The sequence below is a fragment of the Bos indicus x Bos taurus genome, chromosome 19 (assembly GCF_003369695.1).
Source record: "Bos indicus x Bos taurus breed Angus x Brahman F1 hybrid chromosome 19, Bos_hybrid_MaternalHap_v2.0, whole genome shotgun sequence".
Lineage (NCBI taxonomy): Eukaryota > Metazoa > Chordata > Mammalia > Artiodactyla > Bovidae > Bos > Bos indicus x Bos taurus.
Genome location: NC_040094.1, coordinates 14,134,915 through 14,155,792, shown reverse-complemented (window position 1 = coordinate 14,155,792; position 20,878 = coordinate 14,134,915).

Below are 20,878 nucleotides of genomic sequence, written 5' to 3'. Positions count from 1 at the left end.
ACGCGGGGGAGCGGGCGCTGGCCACGGGCAGATTAATATTTGATGCAAGGAAGAGAAACGCATGCTGTTCATGTTTATTTAGGATATTGTGAAATACAGTGAAATTTGCAATTTTATTGGATTTGGGGGGGACGGTGTTTTGGAGAAGTCTTAAGCTGCATGGTAGGACACGCACATCTCTCTGGAGCATACCAGCTTCGGCTTTGGCGGTGAGCCCTCTCGACCCCCCTTCCCAAATCCAAACTTCTAGTTCCATTCCCCCTCCTGAAATGAGAGACGATTGGCCCCAGGGGTATGGGGGGAATAAGAGAAATCTCAGCTGGGCCTCTTAATCTGGAGTTTAGTGGCATGTGGCTGGCAGAGAGAGAGGCCGTCTCAGGGAGTGGGGGTTCTTGTCGATTACAGTAGGGCTGGAAGCCACGCGTGGGCAGCTTTAGGCACTGGTGTCCAAGCTGGTGTTAGTGGGGGTGCCTGGGAGGGGTAGGGAGAAAGGGCAGAGTGAAATAGACAGTCTTTCTCTTTTTATTCAGGAAACTGGGTGATGGGAATCCCCTGGCTGTCCAGTGGTTAGCCATCAGCACCAAATTTTTTAGAACTGTGAAAACAAAAGAAAGAAACTGGCTGATGAATAGAGCCTTAAAAGCCGGGAGTCTAAACTCCTTCTTTCATTCAGGGGTTCAACTTTCCCATTTCCTTTCTCCACATGGTCATCTAGCCTGCGCGTCCACGTCTCCAGTGCTGGGGAATCTCATGAACTCATTCCACGGATAAACACTCCTCATGGAAAACTTTCCCTTAGAAACAGTTTCCAAGGTACGTAGTCAGGTTGGGGGGTGGAGGAGGGGCAAGGATGAGGTCATACATGCTCTCTGTTGTGTTAAAGGATCTACATGATAGACAGATAGATGGAAAAATAGATTGATCGATCAATAGATAGATACGTATGCATGATGCACAGTCCATTTCTGAAAGAAAACATGAACATTGGTAATAGTGATTGTTTCTGGAGAGGGAAACTGGATGACTGAAACTGGGAAGTCTGGGAGGGGAGCGAGACCTCCTTTTCACTGTATGTATTTGACCAGTTCGAGCTTTTCATCATATGCACATAGTACTTTTTATGAACAAAAACACTATTTACTTTTTAAAAGAGAATATTTCTACTCAGAGAATAGGGTGAGATAAAGAGAAAACAGTGTGGTATAAAAAAAGAAATATGGGGACTTCCCTGGCGGCCCAGTGGTTAAGGCTTCACCTACCAATGCAAGGGATGCTGGTTCGATCCCTGGTTGGGGACCTAAGATACGATTCGAGGTCAAGAAACCAAAACATAAAACAGAAGCAATGTTGCAATAAATTCAACAAAGACTTTGAAAACGGTCCACATGAAAATCTTTAAAAAAAAAAAAAAGAAATAGGAGAAATAGAACAGTTGAGATAAAGGACCGTTGCTGCTGCTGCTGCTGCTAAGTCGCTTCAGTCGTGTCCGACTCTGTGCGACCCCATAGACGGCAGCCCACCAGGCCCCGCCATCCCTGGGATTCTCCAGGCAAGAACACTGGAATGGGTTGCCATTTAAAGGACCACTAGGAAACTAAAAATGCAAGAGCAGAATACACGCACACAGAGAAATCACACCGATCGTTACATTGAACTGAAGTCCGTCTCCTTGGAGCTTCTGCCCACTTTCCCGCTGTGCCAGTTCTATCAACTGGGTCACACAGAAATCCCTTCCCTCTGCCTACGGCAGCTCTAACGGCATTTGAAGATAGAATGAAATTCCACAAGTAGGTCTGGTACCTGTAACCGTCTGAGCTGGACTGGACCGAGTCCTCGCCCAAGCTTCTCTCCTTCACACTTTCACTCCTCTTTTCCTCAAGGATGTGCTCTGGTGAGCTTGTCACTTCCAGTCTTGCCCCCAGGCTCACGGTCCTCTTAGGCTAGGAGCTCAAAGCTAGGCTGAGCCATCCCCCGTTCGGGGCTGTCTCTGCTGTTGGCTCGTACTCCACGACCTGGACAGAGGCCCAACCTTCTTCAGCAACAAAAACTGTGGGCCTCTGCAGCCTCGGAGACAATCCAATCGCCACATTTTAAGAATGGGTGGCCCGAGGTGTCACAGGATGGGGGACTGGCCTGAGATCATAAAAGCAAGTTTGGCTTTGGGTCTCCTCCTCCCTTGGTGGTGAGCCCTCTGGAAATCCCGCCAGGATGGGACCTTGAGCCAGGTCACTGGGAGAAGTGGGAGCAGTGGAAGGCAGCCTAGCGTTGGAAGTGGCTCTTTTTCCAGTATAAACCACCACCAAGCCCAAAGAGCCAGGCAAGCCAGACAGGGCAGGTGACTCAGCCTTGTGGAAAGGCCGAAGGCCAGGAAGGCATCAGTGTGCAGCAGTGAGAGTGGGAAGGTACCTATACTGATGGTTAGGGTACCCATGTATGTGTGTGTGTGTGTATGTGTGTGTGTGTGTGTGTGTGTGCACATCTGCTACAGCCCCCAGCACCCTCCTTGTCTTGCCACCTTTGTTCAAAAGGTTACCTCCTCCTCTGAACTGTGACCTGAGGTCTTTTTTTTTGAAATTTCAACATTCCCAGTGCCAAGCACCATCGAAGGCATATAGTAGGTGCTCAGTAAACACTTGCTGGACTGAACTGGACTGAACTGAATTTTCCCAGTGTACCAGGGAGGGGACAGGTGCCATGAATGAAGCCTGGGGACAGTGTGCACATGCATGTCTGGGGCAGGTCTCCAAGTGTGCGTAGGGGTCCATCTACATGTTGTGAACCCACCCTGGCGCGAGTGAACGCAAACCTCAAGGAGGGAACACGCATTCACCTGTGCGCATATGGGGGCGTACACACATGTGTGCCAGTTCCAAAAGCCCTCACAGGCATGCAGAGAGCCCAGTGACTCCTGGCTTTAGTTGAGCCAGGTTCCTTCCCGGTAAACCTGGAGCAGCTAAAATTAGTATGAAAATGGTAGTGTTCGGTTAAAAGGAAGAGGGGTGGGAAGAGATGAGGGTGCCCGTGAGTGCTATTTTATTTCTCAGTGAGAGGATAAAGTGATTTTTCCTACATAATTTTTGATGTAGAGGCTAAATTAGGCCAGAGGAGAGGGACAAAGCAACTTTCGCCCTCATTAGTATTCTGGCCGCGTTGGCCCAGCCACGGCAGTTATGTATTTTTGCAAGTATGCATATAATTTATTGTGGAGAACACAATTTACATGGTAGTCGATGCCTGTTTTATAGCCTCACAAATAGATGTATGAACTCAAGCATATAATGGCCCAACCAGCAGGCGCAAATACGTTCTAAATCTTCTAAATGTGCTTCACAAAAATGTAACTGAGGAATATAAAACAGATCAATTCTTGCATGTTATATATTGGTTTTTGATTTACAAATCTAATCTGGGACATTTCTTCAGAAATGAGGGGATTTTTTTCCCTCCTCCTCCTCCTCCTCCTCTTCTTCCACCAACTTCTCTGTGCATAGACCTGGCCTGTTGGTCAGGGGCCTGCAGGTGTTGCCCCCTCCAGAGTGTGCCCACGTGTGGCACATGCTCTTGCCCGGCCCCCCATATGTGCACTCGTAGGTGTGTTAGGAAGCTGCAGACGTTGGGTGGGAGGCATGGAGTTCTCTTTGATCCACCTATGTGATGTCCCCCATTTGAAGCTAAAAATTGGGACAGAGGGCTGATAAGAGAGCTCTCTTTGGCTTGTGGCATCTCTCAGATCTAGTCCCTCTGGGCTCGGACCTAAGTGACCTATTTTCTCCGAGACCCAGACTGGCTTTGTGACTGACTGGAGCAGAAAAAGAAAGTGGTGAAGGTCTTAGAAATGAACATTGAATTAACACTCTCTGAGTTCCATCTTCAATTTGTATTTACTGTAAATATTTTTATCAATTTATTTTCATGTCTTTTAACATTTTTTTAGAGCTCATTCCATCAGTAGTTGGATGGACACATAAACAGTGATAGACTTATACAATGGAATACGATACAGCAAAGAAAAGGGAAACTCTTGTATTCAAGAGTATGGGTGAATCTCACACATGATGTTAAACTCAAGAAGCCAGATCCAAATGAGGACCTGCTGTAGTCTGGGTTTATATGAAGTCCAAAACACCAACTGAACCAAAATATAAAGGTTAGTGATGGCAAAACTATCAAGGAAAGTAAAGAAATACTTTCCGTAAAAGTCAGGATGGTTGTTCTCTTTAGGGAAGAGAGGCTGGGGGAGTGTTTAAGGGGGCATCTGGGCAGCTGGCGGCATTCTAATTCTTGACTGGGTGTTAGTTCCAAGGGTGTTCTATTGGTGATAACTTTCTGAGCTGGGTATTTGTTTTTGCTCACTTTTCCATACATGTGTTTTATTTCACAATGAAAACATTTACAAAAACAGCTTGTAAGGGCTCACAATGAAAAGCAAATGGCCTTCCCTCCCCTTCTTACTCCCAGAAAACAGTGACTGGTGACTGTTCCTGACTGTTCTCTTCACAACTCTAGAAATGTTGTGGAACTTCTCTGGAGCCTCTGTACTAATAACATTTTATAATCCTTTTTATTTCTATAAGGTCAGTAGTGATATCTCCACTTCTATGTTCTGATGTTACTAATTTGAGTCTTCTTTTTTCTTCTTGGTCAGCCTAGCTAAAAGTTGGTCAGTTTTGCTGATCTTTTCAGAGAACCAACTTTTGGTTTTGTCAATTCTCCTTTGCAGGTGTTGCTTTTTTTTACTCCCCATTTCATTTATCTCTAATCTTTATGATGTCCTCCCTTCTGCTGGCTTTGGGTTAAGTTCAGTCTTCTTTTTCTAGTAAAGTGAAGTGAAAGTCACTCAGTCGTGTCCAACTCTTTGTGAACCCATGGACTATAGAGTCCATGGAATTCTCCAGGCCAGAATAATGGAGTGGGGTAGCTTTTCCCTTCTCTGGGGAGGGGGAGGGATCTTCCCAACCCAGGGATCGAACCCTGGTCTCACACATTGTAGGCGGATTCTTTACCAGCTGAGCCATAGGGAAACCCAAGAACACTGGAGTGGGTAGCCTATCCCTTCTCCAGCTGATCTTCCCAACCCAGGAATCGAACCAGGGTCTCCTACAACTGAGCTATCAGGGAAGCCCTTTTCTAGTAGGTGAGGGGTTACTGACTAGAGATATTTCTTCTATTTAAATGTTGATATTTCAGCTATAAATTTCCCCCTGAGCATTGTTTTTGCTGCATCTCATACATTTTGGTATGTAGCATCTTTGTTTTCATTCATCTCAAAGTATTCTTTGACCCATTAGTTATTTAAGAGTGTGTTGTTTCATCTCCACATATATGTGACTTTTCCAAATTTCCTTCTGTTATTGATTTTTTAATTTCATTCCACTGTCATCAGAGAGCATGCTTTGTATTATTTCAATCTTTTACAACTTATAGAGGCTGATTTTGCAGCCTAAGATGTGTTCTCTCCTGAAGAACGTTCCATGAACACTTGAGAACATGCATTCTGCAATTGTTGGGTGGAATATTCTATTAGGTTAGAAAATAGTAGGACTTCCCTAGCAGTCCAGTGGGTAAGACTCCTCGCTCCCAATGCAGGGGGCCTGGGTTCGATCCCTGGTCAGGGAACTAGATCCCACATGCTTCGCCTAAGAGTTAGAATGGCACAACTACAGATCCCGTAAGCCGCAACGGAGATGGAAGATTTCGCATGCTGCAACTAAGATCCAGCACAGCCGAATAAAGACATATTTTTTTAAAAAGAAAGAAAATAGCGTCTGCTAGGCCTCGTGGTTTATAATACTTAAGTCTTCTATATCCTTGTTCATCTTCTGTCTAGTTGTTCTAGCCGTTACATCAATGGGATTTTGCTTCTCACCTGTGTGGTACTCATGGTATGCAAATCACAGCCCCAGTTTCAAGGGCTTACCATCTGGGGAGAAGACAGAGCTTTGATTCTACTGAGCTGGGCCACCCCACCCCTGCTCCCCAATAAAGGATGTGCTCTCTCACCCCCACACAGTCCTGTAGCCTGGGGGACTACTGGAAACCCCCATCAGCCTTAAATATCCCCCTCATTCCCAGGGTTGGTCACCCTAGGGGGAGCAAAGCAGAATCGGGAGAGTCTTTGAGACCATGTGCCCCTGGTACCCAGGGGGAAACTGAGGCTTGGGAGGGGAGGATCTTGTTGAAGGTCTCTTGGAGCCGGGCCCACTGGTATCTTATCATCTGCTCAGCCTACTGCACCATGTCTGATACACTGGCTGTCAAAGAAAGAGGGGGAACCTGTTGAAGTCACCCCGGGTGGCTCAGTGGGAAAGAATCTGCCTGCAATGCAGATCAGGAGAGGCTGCAGATTTATCCCTGGCTCGAGAAGATTCCCTGGAGGAGGGCATGACAACCCATTCCAGTATTCTTGCCTTGGCAAATCCCATGGACAGAAGTGCCTGGCAGGCTACAGTCCATACTGTCGCACAGAGTCGGACACAACAGAAGCAACTCAGCACTCACACACGGGACAGTGGAGGTGAACAGAGGTAGGACAGAAGGTCAGGAGATATGTTGAATGGCCATCCCAGCAAACTTAGAAGACATCCATCCCAGCCTCACTTACTCTGAGCTGTGTGACCTTGGGTGAGTCACTCTCCAAGGTTCAGTTTCCTCTGAAAGTATCACAATCATTGCCATCATTTTCTGAGTCTCCGGCATGCTCCTGGTATGGTACATATAGAATCTTATTCCATCCTCCCCCTAGCCTTGAAAGAGGTCAATACCTTAAGGGGTAAGAGGAACCTTGGGCCCTCTAAAGCAAAATAACTTCCCCAAAGCCACAGCAACCACCCATCACTTCCCTGGAGGTCCCAAAGCTACAGCCCAGAGAGTTTGCTACTTGGCTTCTATTCGCTCTCGGATTATGAGTCTACATACTTAAAGGCAGATTTAAAGCCAGACCGAGAATTAGATGATATTCATCACTGAGATTACTGTTCATTTGGTTAGGTGTGATCACCGGGTGGTCAGTTATCAAGGGGAGATACACACTGAAGTGTTTCCAGATGAAATGGCCTGCTAGCTGCTGATTTGCTTTCAACTACCCCAGCCAAAAAATAAAAAAGAAAGTGAGAGAGAGGGAGTAGATGAAACAAGACGGCAAAGCTGATGATTGTTGTACCTGAATGATGAGTACCTGGGACTCAAACTACTCTCTCCAGTTTTTACTGTTTGAACATGTTCATAATGAAATACTCACAAAACCCCTCACGGATTCTGACTCCAGACAGACCCCCATCAAGGAGAGTTGCTGGTTCTCAGATAAATTGGACACTCTTTGAGAACAAGCTCCAGGCCCCTCAGTGTCCCCAGGGTCAGCAAGAGTCTGGTCTCCTGGCCAGGAGGAGGAGAACCAGACGTGTGGCTGGGTGACTCCCTGTGTTTCTCTTCCTGCCCTGGCCACCTGGGGAGGCAAGAAGCCAGCCCCTGGACACTGAGACCCACGGTCCCCAGGACGATGGAGACTTTTCCCTTTGGCCCAGGAGAGCCCTCCTGAGAGGCAATGGAAGGAACGGAGGCCTTCACTCTAAATAACAGAGAGGTAGATGGGCCGGCCCTCCAGTCCAGTTTCCCAGACAAACACACCCCGGCTGGGGGTCTCCACCTGCCAGGAAGGGGAGGGGTTGGAAGGCTCAAGTTGAACTTCCAGGCCTGTATTCACAGCCAGCATCCCCATGGCAACAAGCTAGTTAGAGGGTCCTCAGCACGGCCCCCTGGGGCCACTCAGCTGCGCCCCACCAGGAGGGCAGTATTAATGGGCTACCCTGCCCTCCTCCCACATCCCAGCTCTCAGGCCTTCCCAAGCGACCCCCACCCCCTCCAACCAATTCCCTGGTGTACAGAGCCCAGGAGACAAAGGCTCCCTACCCCTGGCCCATACAGATACACGTGTGCACAGAAGTACATACACACACACACCCCCATCTGTCTCTCACACATACACATGTCCTTCTCTCTCACACACATACACACTTCTCTCTCATGCATATACCTCCCTCTGCTTGACCTCACTGTCCCCTCCCACACAGAGGGACCGCTCTACGTTCAAGCGGAAAAAGGAGCAAGCATTTGCTCCCACGCTTGGACACACTCACAGTCACACAAACGTTCTCACAGTCACACATGACCTGGCAGGTATCAGCGGCCAGGCCTGCACCCCCTCCACACACAGAGGAAGGGAAGGTCCAGTATGGGAACCTTCCAGCCCGGGGAGGATCTGGCTCTGCTCTCAGGTATAATCACACCAGCTCAGCAAGCCCTGCTCCACTACCCGGCAATAGGGAAGTTGCTCTTTGAGCCTCAGTTTCCCCATCTCTACATTGGGAATAATCAGACCAGCCACCTATGCCGGCAGTTGTAAAGATTATATCTGATCAGGAGAACACAGTAGGTGCTCAGTAAATGCTTCCTTGCTCTACTCCCAGACCCAGGGCGGTCTCTGTCTCTGGGAGGCTGTGCTGGGTCCTGGCGAGGTAGGGTCTGGGAGTCGGACAGCATGGCAGGTGACTTTGGGCTCTGCCACTGACCAGATGCTTGACCTAAACGGCCATGTAATCTCTCAGGGCCCCAGTGTCCTCCTTTCTGGGTGTCTGTGAGGATTAGACAGAGAAGGCAATGGCACCCCACTCCAGTACTCTTGCCGGGAAAATCCCATGGATGGAGGAGCCTGGTAGGCTGCAGTCCATGGGGTCGCTAAGAGTCGGATACGACTGAGCGACTTCACTTTCACTTTTCACTTTCATGCATTGAAGAAGGAAATGGCAACCCACCCCAGTGTTCTTGCCTGGAGAATCCCAGGGACAGGGGAGCTTGGTGGGCTGCTGTCTATGGGGTCGCACAGAGTCGGACATGACTGACGTGACTTAGCAGTGAGGATTAGATGTGTTAACACAGCATTTAGAACAATGCTTGCTATGTTGTTGTAGTAATAACATCACTATTGGTTTTCAGGTGGGTCAGGGGTAAAGAACCCTCCTGCCAATGCAGGAGATGCAGGTTCAATCCCTGGGCCAGGGAAGACCCCCTCGGAGAAGGAAATGGCAACCCACTCCAGTATTCTTGCCTGGGAAATCCCATGGACAGGGGAGCCTGGTGGGCTACAGTCCATGGGGTCACAAAAAAGTCGGATACAACTTAGCAACTAAACAACAAAAATAATGCTATTAATAGTGTGTGTGTGTGTGTTCAGTCACTCAGTCATGTCCAATTCTTTGTGACTCCATGGGCTGTTAATAATGATTAACAACACTATTACTATTATTACAAAAACTATTACAACTATTTTCACAACCAATGACAGCAAACACTGCCTGACCAGAGAGCTTACCATGTCCCCAGCTCTCCATCAACACGTGAGCCCAGCAAAGTCTAATAGGGAGACACAGCCATCACGTCCATTTCACAGATGGGAAAACTGGGGTATAGAAACACTAAGAAACTCACCCAGACCGCAGAGATGGAAAGTGGTGGGGCGGGGCGTACACGCCAGGGAACTGGGCTCTCCGTGCCCTGCCGGGCCGCACTGCAGTGTCAGGAGGTGCCACTGTCATTCTTAGAGAGAGGTCACGGATCACAGACCTGCTCAGCTGGAGTGAGGGCTGGACCCCTCACTTGACAGAAGGGAGAAGTGAGTTTTCGAGAGTCCCACCGTCGCATCACGTGCCTGACCCCACCTCCCTTCTAGGGGGTCCACGCTGACTCAGGGCTGCGGAGAATCGGGCAGCTGGCTGCAGCCTTAGTGGGACTCTCATTGGCAGAGACCCCCGAATCTTGCCATAAGCCCCTCCCTTCCCTCGTTTTTCATCCTTCACTCCTTCCTTCCTTTTCCCTTGTTGACTGAGTCTCAGTTCCTTGGGAGCAGTCTTTCATGCTCAGCAAGACTGCCCTCCCCCGCCCCCTCCACCAAGCTAGACAGCACACAGTGGGGCTTCTCTGTTTCCAGATTCCTTGACCTTGGGCACCTTGCAACCACTTGGTTTTCTGTCTGTAGGATGGGGGTATCACACTCCATTCCCAGGGCTGTTGTTGACAGAGAGAACCTGGAAAAGCTCAGAGCAAACCTTAGCGTGTGATGCACGCTCAAGAAAATGCTTTACTTCCAGGGCTTCCCTGGTGGTCCAGTGGCTGAGACTCTACGTGTCCACTACAGGGGGTGTGGGTTGATCTCTGGTTGGGGGAGGTCCCACATACCATGTGGCATAGCCAAAAAATAAATAAATAAATATGAAAAATGCCAAAATCTTTAAGAAAGAAAGAAATGCCTTTCCTCTATTCTGTGCAGTTCTCAGCAGCAGCGGGGCCAATGGCAGATCCCGTCCTCCTCTCTCACCCCTGCCCCTCAGGCTTGGCACCCCCGGGGCCCAGGCTCATGCATTTCTTCCCCCCTCCAATGATCCGGCACGGAGAGCCATTTGAGGCTCTATTTGATAAAGCCCTGGCTTCAGAGGACCCCACACGTGGCAGGAGAGAGAAGCGAGCATCCTAGTAAGCGAGGGAGACCACTCCACACACAGAGTGACAAGGAGACAGCCAGCTCCAGTGGCGGGATGCATGTCAGAATCTTCTGGGATTCCTATACCTGGGGTGTACACGATGGGGTCGCCCGTGGGGATGGAGTGGACCACAGGGTCTCCTAGGACCCTTGGTCACAGTGTGGGTGGTGGAGAGGAGGCAGAGCACAGAGTCACTGCAAGGAAAGGGTCTGGTACCCACCCCCTCTACCACCAAGTTCTGGAAACAGCAAAGGCTTTAAAAAACAGACTTTTAGATACATGGACTCTCCAGGAAGTTCCCCTGGAGGAGGAAATGGCAACCCACTCCAGTATTCTTTTCTGGAGAAGCCCAAGGACAGAGGAGCCTGGCAGGCTACGGTCCATGGGGTCAGAAAGAGTTGGACATGACTGAGCATGCATGCGTGCATGCACGCACATACTCCACTCCAAGCTAGAAAGTGTCTTAGAAATCAACTTGTCCAGCTCCCCATACAGATGGGGAAACTGAGGCCCAGAGAAGAGCATGCAGGGAGTCACCAGCATCTGGGGGCGGGCAGTGTTGTATGTGAGAGTTCCCTGCACAGTCCCTGTGGGGAGGGGTAAGGGTGGGGGATGTCCCCTCGCTGTTCTCGAGGCTGCCCAAAACTCACACTGGAGGCCGCTGAACCGATTTTAAGGGGTTGTATTCGTCTCCTAGGGCTGCCACAAAAGTACCTCACTCTTGGTGAAATGACAGAAATGTCTCACAGTTCTCCAGACCAGAAGGCTGAAAGCAAGGTGCTGGCAGGGTTGGTCCTGCAGATTCTGAAGGAAAATCTACGCCGTACCTCTCTTCTTACTTTCTGATGGCTGCCAGCATCCCTTGGCTTGTGGCTGCATCACTCCAGTCTCTGCCTCCATCTTTATGGATCTCAAATCTCCTTTCTCTTAAAAGGATATGAGTCATTAATGTAGTCGTTGTGGTTTAGTTGCTAAGTCATATCTGACTCTTTGCAACCTCATGGACTGTAGCCTACTAGGCTCCTCCTTCCATGGGATTTCCCAGGCAAGAATACTGGAGTGAGCTGCCATTTCCTTCTCCAGGGGATCTTCCCGACTCAAGGATCAAACCTGTGTCTCCTGCTTGGCAGGCAGATTCTTTACCACTGAGCCACCAGGGAAACCCTGTAGGGCCCACCCTAAATGCAGGATGATCTCATTTCAAGATCCTTAAATTAATTATATCAATGAAGATTCTATTTCCAAATAAGGCCATATTCTCAGGTACTGGGGGTTAGCTTTTGGACACATCTTTGGGGGGGGAAGACAATTCAGCTCACTATTAAGGGCCTCTCTGGGTCACCATGGAAGAGGGGGGACAGCAGGGTCCCCACATCTGACCCTCTCAGCCTGCACTGTCCTGGGTCCAGCAGCCTCGAGTGAGCCCTCCATGCTCATCGGTACCCCAGGATGAGCCCAGGTGTGTGCTGGAGCCCCGAGTCCCAGAAGGAGCAGGACACTGTCTGCATGCTTCCCACGCGCTGGGGACTGTGCTGGGTGCTGGTGGGAAGCCAGAGCGGGAGCTGAGTTCCAGACTCCTGAACAGAGGGACCTGGGAGTGCTGGCTTGGGCTGACAGCGCTGTGGGGCAGGGACCACCGGGGCAGCCTGCCAAGAGGACCAGGAGGAGATGAGGGAGGGTCAGGAGATGATGCTGGGTTTAGCCTTGAAGGATGCGGAGGACTTCAAAGGAGAGAAGTGGGGAGGAGGTTCTAACTGAGGGAGTGGGTGCAGGGAGGGTCGTCCCTGGAGCTCCCCAGGCTGGGCCCCAGGAGACTCTTGCTGCACGTGGTGTCCTTGATTTGTCCTCCACTGACCCCTCCACCCAGCACTGAGCTCCTGAGAGCAGAGGCTGGGTGTTTCATCAGAGCACCTGCACACAGTGGGGGCTCAACACCCTCTCTGAGTGATGGACAAAGGACTGCTTCTGCAGGGACCCCCTAAGGGGAAGCCCCTGAGAATCTTGAGGTAAGGGCCCCCCCACTTCATTTTCAACTCATGCCACCATTATTACCATCAGTGATTGACTCCTAGGGTCCTTTATGTACCATGAAACACACACACACACACACACACACACTGTCGAGAACTTGATGCAGCATGTAAAAACAACATACAAATCAGTTCAGTTCAGTTCAGTCACTCAGTCGTGTCCGACTCTTTGTGACCCCATGAACCGCAGCATGCCAGGCCTCCCTGTCCATCACCAACTCCTGGAGTTCACCCAAACTCATGTCCATCGAGTTGGTGATGCCATCCAACCATCTCATCCTCTGTCGTCCCCTTCTCCTCCTGCCATCAATCTTTCCCAGCATCACGGTCTTTTCAAATAAGTCAGTTCTTCACATCAGGTGGCCAAAGTATTGGAGTTTCAGCTTCAACATCAGTCCTTCCAATGAACAGCCAGGACTGATCTCCTTTAGGATGGACTGGGTGGATCTCCTTGCAGTCCAAGGCACTCTCAAGAGTCTTCTCCAACACCACAGTTCAAGAGCATCAATTCTTCGGTGCTCAGCTTTCTTTATAGTCCAACTCTTACATCCATACATGACCACTGGAAAAACCATAGCCTTGACTAGATAGAGCTTTGTGGCAAAGTAATGTCTCTGCTTTTTAATGTGCTGTCTAGGTTGGTCATAATTTTCCTTCCAAGGAGTAAGCGTCTTTTAATTTCATGGCTGCAGTCACCATCTGCAGTGATTTTGGAGCCCAGAAAAATAAAGTCAGCCACTGTTTCCCCATCTATTTGCCATGAAGTGATGGGACTGGATGCCATGATCTTAGTTTTCTGAATGTTGAGTTTTAAGCTAACTTTTTCACTCTCCTTTCACTTTCATCAAGAGGCTCTTTAGTTCTTCTTCACTTTCTGCCATAAGGGTGGTGTCACCTGCATATCTGAGGTTATTGATATTTCTCCTGGCAATCTTGATTCCAGCTTGTGCTTCCTCCAGCCCAACGTTTCTGATGATGTACTCTCATGATAAAAGTTAAATAAGCAGGGTGACAATATACAGCCTTGATGTACTCCTTTTCCTATCTGGAACCAGTACAAATAGGTAAAGCAAAATTTAAATATATGAAGACGAAATTGAGACCAAAGAAAAATGTATATAGAGGTATTAGCATTGGCCTCATCCACTAAGTACCTACTGTGTGCCTTCACAGATGGGTGACTCCAGCTTCTCAGTTGGACCTGGCTAGGGAAGAGGCTGGTCATTTTAGAATTTCAGGGTTTTCAATCTGGAAAGGCCCCTAGAGGTGCCTGAATTCAATCTCCTACACAAAGAGGAGTGCCCTGGATTCCATTCGTTCACTCATTCATGTGTTTATTCCATAAGTCCTTTATTGAGCGCCTACTGTGTGCCCACTGAGAAGCACAGACAGGCAGTCTGGACAGAATGGCAGCTGTCTGTTCCTGCTCCATCAACCTCCGCTCTTTACAAAGTGCTCTCCCTCTCTCTCTCTTTCTCTCTCTCTCTCTCTCTCTCTGGTGACTCCATGCTGTGACACAGAACCACCCCTACAGGGAAGCGGGACAAAGATGCTGGGATCCAGCCTGCCAGGGCCATTGAATGAGAGGGTGGAGGCCAGGCCCGAGCCAGGCTTTCTGGAATGGGAACAGGACTGAGGCCAGGCATCCAATGGGTTTTTTACGTAGTGTACTTCATTTTCTGTATCATAACGCAGTGTGACCTTGGGCTAGATACTCAGCTTCTCTGGGCCTCCCTAAGCTCATCCGTAAAGGTGAGATGATTAAAAACTCAAGAACCTAAATGTGCCAGTGTTGGTTTTGACAAACGTACAGTGGTCACGTAAGATGTTAACAATAGGGGAAGCTGGGTGAGGGGTTTACGGGAACTTTCTGCTGTTTTGGCAACTTTCCTGTAAATTTAAAATTACTCCAAATGTAAAAGTTTAGTAAAAAAATTAAAATACTGTCTCCAAAGTTTGTTGTGAGGAGGACTAACTATGTAATAAAATACATTCTAAGTACTGATGATTATGACTTAATCCTCACAAAATAGTGATGGAGGCTTATGATTTCCATTTTCCAAAGGCCTCAGAGAAGTTCAGGGAGTTGCCTGAGGTCACACAGACAGTATTAGGCAACATTTGGATTCGAACCCAGACCTGAAGCGCTCCAAAGGCCACACTCTACCACACTCAGCTCCCTCTAACATTTTAGAACTTTCAGTGACAAGGAAATGACCACTTTGCTGGGAGCAGTTCTGCTAACTGGAGCCTGATCCTGTAATGACAAATGACCACATGTCCTCTCCTTGCTGAGGCCTCGATTCTGAATGAATGATCACCGCCTCCCCCACCCCATCTCACACAAGCTGACCCATCTCAGCTGGTCATCGTCCCCCTTTACCTTAAGTGAGGGGCTCAGAATAGGCTCGGGGCTCTGGGTATGGCCCCTTAGAGCTCAGCCATCCTCTTCCTCCAGGGATCTGGGCAGCACGGTGCAGCGCATGCAACCTGGCAGGAAGGAAACCTCGTCCTGCTGCTGAAAGAGCCAGGGAGAGCACCGCCCTGGCTGCTCGGATGTCATCAAATAAAAAGACACAGCGTTCAGTCCTGGCCATTCTGTGTGTCGGTGCGGCTGTGGGCAGTCCACTAACCCTCCTAAGACTCGGTTACCTTACCTGTTACACAAGGAGACATTCACTGCCTGTCCCCACCTGCCTCCCAGGCAGAGTTTCAGGTGAGATACCCCAGCCCTGCCCATCGCCCACCACAGTCCCTATACTTCCCAATGGCACAGCCTATGCGACTGCAGCACAGCCTGCATAGCATGTGTAGCATTGCACAGCCTATGGGACCTTGGGCTTCCCTGGTGGCTCAGACTGTAAAGAATCCACCTGCAGTCTGGGAGACCTGGGTTCGATCCCTGGGTTGGGAAGATCCCCTGGAGCAGGGCATGGCAACCCACTCCAGTATTCTTGCCTGGAGAATGCCCATGAACAGAGGATTCCAGCAGTCTACAGTCCATGGGGTCGCAGAGTCAGACACGACTGAGCGACTAAGCACATGGGACTGTGACACCACTTTTCTTGTATCTCTTCCCCCCAGAAATCTATCGTTCCTTCTGGCAGGAGCAACTGTGTCTTATTTATCTTGGGGGTGCTCAGTGTCTAATAAGATTGGCAGTAGAAAACTCCCTAGAGCACTTCTTCTGGGTTGGGCTCAACCCTGTAAAGTAGACACTATTTTTTTTTTTCCAGAAGATCACTCTGATAGATATTTACTCATCCAACAAGCACTTACTGAACACCTACTATTCACCAGCCATGGGCCTGTAACGTGATCCCAGCTCTAATAATAGCTGCCCTCCTGGAGTTGACCTCTTGTGGGAAGAGAAAGGCAGATGGGCGATGGGGCAAGCAAGATCACGGAAGAAAGAAAGAAGAGGCCACAGGGATTCTGCGAAAGAGAGAGAAGGACAGCGGAGCAGATGGGGATGTGGAGGGGAGAGGAGAGAAAGGGAGCAGGCTGGGAGATGCAGGAGGAAGCGTCCGCAGGCGTCCCGGTGGTCCAGGGGAGGGTGGTCATGGTGGGGACTGTGAGAAGAGCCTGGAGTCGGGCTTCCTTGGCTCAAGCTGAGAGCTCTGCGGCCAGAGCACCTGGCCTGCATCTCCTCCACCGCCTGGAGGAGTCTCATAGGTACGCCTCACCTGCGTGCTCAGGCTTCTCTGACTCTGTGCATCCCGCCTTGGGCTCCACCCCTTACCACCCAGGTTTCCGAGACCAGTAGATCCTATTTTTATCCCTATTTTACAGAGGAGAAACCTGAAGTACAGAGAAATGTCTGGAACTGTACCTGGCACACAGTGTCTAATATCTACTCTTGTTAGAGAGATGGAAGCAAGGGTAGGTGAGTTAATGAGCAGCTCGGTGGGTGGATGGTTGCGAGGATGGATGAGTGTATGAAGGAATGGGTGGATGGGTGCATATGGAGCGCAGATGGCTCGGTAAATAGGTGAGTGCAGGGGTAAGTAGAAGGGGTGGGTGGGCATGTGGAAGGATGACTGGATGAGTGGGAAGATGGATAGGTGGATGGGTGGCTGGATGGGTGAGTGGGTAGATGGATAGATAGTGGATGTGTGGGTGAGTCAGGAAATGGATGAAGGAGTGAGTGAACAGATGGATACCTGGACAAGTGCTCAGAGGGTGATTCGGAAAGCGCCTGTGTTATCAAGTCCTGAGAGTGAGGAAATAACCTTGCAACCATTTAAAGGGTGGAGGCATTTAGAAATAGCAAAGGAAATCTCCTCTGCACTAATCTTGGAAAGCCACTGGAAGAGGAGACAGCCTCCCTCCAGCCCTGACTCCAGATCCTTGGGCAGGGGGCCAGCCCCACACCTGTGATCTCTCTCCTCCCCCGCCCCTGACACCGCCCCCACCCATCACACCTGAGGATGAAAGGTGGGCAGAGGCAGCGGGTGGGAGGGCGGCTTGCTCCCTCATTGTCGGCGGGTAACCTTCCTCCCGGCTGCTGTTCTGCGTAATGTTACACTTGTCTTCCTGCAACACTTGGATACCCGAGCCAATTTTGTCATGCAAATTAATTCAGCCCACTGTAAATCCCGCGGAGGGAGTGGGTCTCCCAGCCAGTGGGGGCAGGGCTGCGCCAAGAGCCGAGCGGTGCCCCCCGCATCCCCTCCTCCACCATGGAGGAAAGGGGTTACAGAGCTTTGCAGCGGACCACTGGCCCTTCCCCACCCACCCCCACCCCCCCAGAATCCCAGACCGTTAAAGCCGGAACAGGCTTCACAGATGATCATCTCCGATGACAGGTTAATAATCTGAGGCCCATAGAGGGTCAGTGACTTGACTTAGACACAGTCAGGGCTCACCTGCTTCTCAGTCAGAATTCCCTCCACTGCGGTGGAGCTGCCCCTGCTGTCTTCATTCAGAGCCCACTGGCCACCAGGGTGGCCCCAATCGATTCCTCCATCCAATCTAAACTGCAGGGTGACAGCAGAACCTTCCAGGGGCAGGGACCTCCCAGGAGCTAGTCCTGCTACAGGGGGCAAGACTGAAATGGGGACTAGGGACAGGTCTGACTCAAGAGAGGCAGGAGGGTCCACCAGTCTAGGCAGGTGAAGGCCATGTCCAGGGATTCTGGACATGGCAGGCAGGGCTGTGCTGACAGGTGCTGGAGGTGGATTTTCGGGCTGGAGTGCAAATGCCAGGGGTTTTGCTGAGGAGAGCAGGCTGGCATGAATGCCAGGATGTCATCATCAGCAAAGGCAGGAAAGGGTGGGAGCAGTGCTTGGCCCCTGGGAGACAAGGTGTGACTAAACCCACATAGCTATCCGGGGACTTGAGGAGCGTGAGCACTGTGTGTGAGCTGGCCTGGGGAGGGCAGGCTGCCTTGTCCCAGCTGCAGTGCTGACAGCGGGCAGGATAGGAGGTGAAGACAGGAGAACTGGCTTTTAGTTCAAGGCTGCAACACTCCAGCCACTTGACACGATCCTGAGTTAATTCTTGTAGCAACTTTGTGAGATAGATGCTGTCCCCACTTTACAGATTAGAAAACTGAGTCCAGGGAGATGACCTTCCTGGCCCCCAAGGCCACGGAGCCTGGAGATCCGATTCACAGTTCACTAGGTTTGGGCATTCCAGAGGCAGTGATCTTGCCACTCCACATTCTGCCACTCCTACCAAACTCTGCTACAGGGAATCAGTCCCACAGTGAGCTGCTGACACCTGAGGAAGATGGGTTTGAAGAGGGTGGTAGTATTGCATAATAGAAAGAAGGAAAGAAGGGAGGGAAGGAGAGAGGAAGGAAGGGATGAAGCGGGAGGGAGGGAAATGGGGGAGGGAGGGGAGGAGGGGGAGAGGAGGGGAGGAGGCGGAGGGGAAGGGAAAGGAAGGAAGGAACTGGAGGCCAGCTGGCCCTAGAAGGAAGACATGGAGCAGACGTGGAGTGAATAAATCCCAGACTTTGGAGTCCGAGAGTCCAGAGTCTTATGGCCTGTTACTTTGTCTCTCTGGGGCACTTTCCTAGCAGTCCAGTGGTTAGGACTTTGCCCTCTCACTGCCAAGAGCCCAGGTTCAATCCCTGCTTGAGGAGCTAAGATCCCACAAATGGGATGTGCAGTGGAGCCGGAAAAGAGAGAGAGAGAACACGCTTCATCTCCCTGGTCTCAGTGTTTCCCCCTGTAAACTGAGCATGGGAATGGCTTCCTCTTAGGCAGGGGTGAGATAACACAAGAGAAGTAAAAAAAAGTGTGACATGTAAGAAGTGCTCAACAGATGGTGAGTCCCTTAACTACCCCCTGCCCAGGGCTGGGCTCTTGCCAAGTGCCCAGGAGGGTGCGTGGGTGAGTGATGTATCAGGAGAGGCTGCGTCTAAGGGCTCCCCCACTGTCCACACCGCAGACTCCGTGACCAGCGACCTTCTGTACTCTTGCATCTGTCTGGGGCCCCTCCTCTTGCCCTGCTTGCATCACCCTGTCCCATCCCGTCACTACATCCCTCTGCTGATGACCCTGTCCGTTTCTCAGCTGGCCTGAGCCAAACCAGATGCAGAGGAGCAATCAACTGCTAGAAGCACTCCCATTTTGGAGCCTGACTTGGGTCATTCTGAGCAAGCTGCAGACTGGGGCCCCGGGGCCAGTGGCAGGGCCTTGGTCCCCTCTGTCCCCCACGACTGCAAGCACCAGTGATCTCTCCTGCCTGGCCAGCCTGATGGCGGAAGCAGCCCAGAAGGCAGGATGCTGCAAAGGAGAGGAACCCCCCACCACCCCGGACAGCTGTGAGACCTGGGCCTTTGTCCAGCTCTGCCTAGGACCTACCATGTGCCCCGGGCCAGCCCCTTCCTTCTCTGGGCCTCAATACCCCATCTGCCAACCGAGAGGAATGGACTCAGGAAATGCCAAGGCCTCAGCTTTATGGGAGCAGGACCTGAAGATAGGGCATTCACTTACAGCTCAGAAACCTCTCCCCTGAACTTCACTTTTCCCTTCGCTGGCCCGGATGAAGGAGGAAGCACTGAGCTGTACACAGGCCTTAGGTCCATCAAGGAACAGCAACCACACAGAAAGGAACGGGCTTACTGAGCGCATGGCAGGTGCAGGCATTGTCCGCGTGTACAACATGTACGCGCTTGTGCTCCTCGCCTCAGTCGTGTCCGACTCTTTGCGACCCCATGGACGGTAGCCCACCAGGCTCCTCTGTCCATGGGATTCTCCAGGCAAGAATACTGGAATGGGTTGCCATGCCCTTCTCCAGGGGATCCTCCCAACCCAGGGATCGAACCAGCATCTCCTGTGTCTCCTGCATGGCAGGCGGATTCTTTACTGCTGAGCCATCGGGGGAAGCCCCAGGGTGCTGACAGACCTTCTTAAATGATCTCGTCAGTCCTCTCGACCACTCTACGGAGCGGCCCCCATTATTATCTGCATTTCTCACGGGGGAAAGGGCAAGAGAAAGGCCCCTGTCTCAAGCTCCCCAGAGCCCGGTTCTGCCCACCCCAGTCTCCACTTCGGCATCTGGGTTGGACCCCGCCTGGCTTCAGGGCTTGGCTTAGGGACATTTGTGAGCCTCTCTGCCCAGACGTGCCCACTCCCCTCTGCTGACTTTGAAGGAGGGTGGCCCATGGTAGACAGAAGGAGGAGTTTACAGGCAAAATATGCTCACAGTGCCCCTCGGCGCCTGGCTCCTCCTAGGCACTGGTGCTGGAGAAAAGGCAGGGGAGGAAGGGCGAGGCCCACAGCCCCCGATGTTCAGGGGACGTCCGCCCTGTACATCACCACCTGGACAGCAGTCCGGAGGCTCACCTCTTTCAACCAAGCCACATGGGAGGCGTGGGCCAAGGTGGAAGTGTCTAGAACGACAAGAACTTGCAAAAGGCCTCAGGCGCACCCTTCCCTTCTCTGATCCTCATCCCTGCCAGACGTGGACTTGAATCCCAGGACCGTCCACCGCCCACCGGCTTCACCGCACTCCCCCAGCCCCTGGCAGCTAGGCGAGCCTCTCCCATCCCCCCGCACCTCTGCCCACAGCCCCCGCTGGTGAATACACTGAGCCCAGAGGGTCCCGATGCGGGAGCCCCTCCGGGCCATCCACCGGGCCCACGGGGTGCGCCTGGCCGCCCGCGGGCCGGACGCCGCCTTTCGCCGGCATAATGTATAACCCCGCGCCGCCGCCACCCCGTCACTCGGTCCCAGCCGGTCTGCGGAGGCAGAGATAGTCCTTAATGAGAAGGGCCCCGGCTTTATCTGCTTTCTACTTCAGCCATTATCTCCCCCAGTCTATAGACACGCAGTTACCTCTGACAATAATGCTCAGAGGCAACAA